We start from the raw sequence: 2496 nt of genomic DNA, 5'->3' as shown, positions 1-2496 counted from the left end.
TTAATTTAAAATGATGCAAATAAATAAATAATGAATTAAAACACAAATTAATGAAATAAACATGCATTAAAACCATTTAATAAAAATACATAAGGAATTTAATGAATTGCACACATGTGGTTCATGTAGACCTCAAACTTTCGGGACCTCACAATAACCATCATATCATAATTCTCTCAACATCTAAACTTCAAACCATGCTGAAACTGAATACAACTTACATCCTTTGATAGCCCTTGTCAAGAGGAGCAAGAATCTATGCTTGGATTAAAGTTTGGATGGTTGGATGTTACACAATCTAAATTCTAAAATGAGAGAAGCCTTGCACCTTTCTGAAATACTCTCGGTTCTTGCTGCTGCGTTCTGAAGGAAATGAAGACACATATACCTTATATTGCATGGCTGAAGCAAGTGTCTTATTTTTCAGCAACCACGTTGCACCGCGACTGCGCTTAGCTCTCGGCAGCACTATCTATTTTCCACAATTGACGACCGCCGGTGCGGTCCGAGTTCGTATAAAATTTCCAACCCTACCGGCCATCTACCGCGGGTGCACTGCTTCTTGGACCCCGGGTGCGGTGTCCCTTCGGCATTTCCTTCAAAATTTCAGAATTAAATAACCGCAGGTACGGTCTAAAATGGAGTGCAGGTGCGGTCTCTCATCCATGCAATATTTCATTATCCCATCTCACTTAATACCTCTCGTTGCATGTCATCCATACTCATATTTTCGAATGTCACGTCAATGAAGACTAATAAATCTAGTGCTTCTCATTACCTGTCATGCATACTCATATCTTCCGAGTATCACATAAATGAAGACTAATAATCTCAAGCCTTACAATTAGCATGGTCCTTCTTGTAATATGATTTAGCAAACTGGGATTAATTTTTACGCATAAATTTACCAAATATTTTGACAACTAAGGACATAGTTTCATTGCTTATGTAACGCCACAGATTCGATGAATGTCCTCACTGTACCAAGACGGGTCTTTCAGCGTGCTTGTGTCCTCACTCACACGCACCCTAGGAAACTTCACAGGGGGTCATCCATCCCAAAATTGCCCAATTTAAGCACTTTTAACTTTGAATTTTTTATGTGATGAGCTACCGAAAAGAAGATGCACCTTCTTGATATGTGTTGGAAACTGAATTTCGGTTGTTTGACAAACTAATTGCTTAAATCGATTGGATGAACTGATCAAGAAATTTGAGAGTAACTGAACAAATACTCAAAACTGAACCTACGCAGTCAACTAACTGATCAGTTGGAAACTGATCAGTTGCTACATTCAGTTGTGAGCTTACCCGCCATTGCTTCAGCTGTACGCGTCATCAGTTAATGAAAAGAACATTCAACCGACAAACAGTACAAAAGCAGACTGCAAATACTAGTGGAAATGCCGCAATTTAGCTGTAGTGTAAGAATGTAAAAAAAAATTGGCGTGGCAATCGACGGATATAAAGATTAAAATTATATTGATTATTACCGTTGAAGAGAAGCCTATAAATAGAAGAGAAGAGCAGTTAGAAAAGTAGAGACGATAAAACGATCATTGTTGTTGTTACTCTACTGAAACTCTCGCCCACACTCAAATATTTAGAAGCTCACTTTTATCAGATTTATTCGTAGCATTATAGGCTACTTTTCGAGCTTACTAGCACAAATTGTAGGGACCCGGACGCTAATCATCTTCTTAATCATCACTGGGATGTAATTATCTATTCTGATAAACAGGGTCTAAAAATTCTTCTTTTTAAAATATAAACGCGGAAGGTAATGGCATCTAATAATATACATATCTGTATAAAATACATTTCAGTATTAACATACAATAATCTAATCTAAGGTTCAACTACTAAATTCAAGTAATAAAACCCAATCTACTGTAAGTCCGGAATCACCACGCTAACTCGTCTTCTCTCATCGTCATCTCGACCCTGATCCCGCCCCACCTGTTGTCATGCACACATACAAAACAAGACAACAGCCGGATAACTCCGGTGAGAATAAATCCCAGTATAAAACATGGTAAACATGTATATACATAAAATAATTCATGAAACATGCTGTTACGAATAAAATCGAAACATTAGATTTCATAAGCTATGAAATCTAATCACACAACAAGCATGCACTTCAAATCAACCAACCATGCATATAACCAATCTAAATCATAAAACATGCTAGCACAATTGGAAGCAATAATGATGGGTCCTATGATCTAGGAACCACATCCATATAAGCATGCAGTCCTAATCAAATCACGTCTAGACTTGACTCGACTAGAACTCTAGGGATCCCGGTGTGAATAAGACGTCACTACCTACCCTCCAATCGGGGTAATGAACGTCTCATTCCTAGACTTCGGTCTGAGCTGTATCAACGGCGGCAATAAGAGTAATACCTACTCCTATGTTGAGATACACCGAAACGTCTAGATATTTGACAATTCCTGTCAAAGACTTTCCTATCTTAACTGCAATGAATAA

The sequence above is a fragment of the Primulina eburnea genome, chromosome 12, assembly GCF_022965805.1.
Source record: "Primulina eburnea isolate SZY01 chromosome 12, ASM2296580v1, whole genome shotgun sequence".
Taxonomy (NCBI): Eukaryota; Viridiplantae; Streptophyta; class Magnoliopsida; order Lamiales; family Gesneriaceae; genus Primulina; species Primulina eburnea.
The sequence above is the reverse complement of the archived record's forward strand: the minus strand, read 5'-3'. Positions refer to the sequence as shown.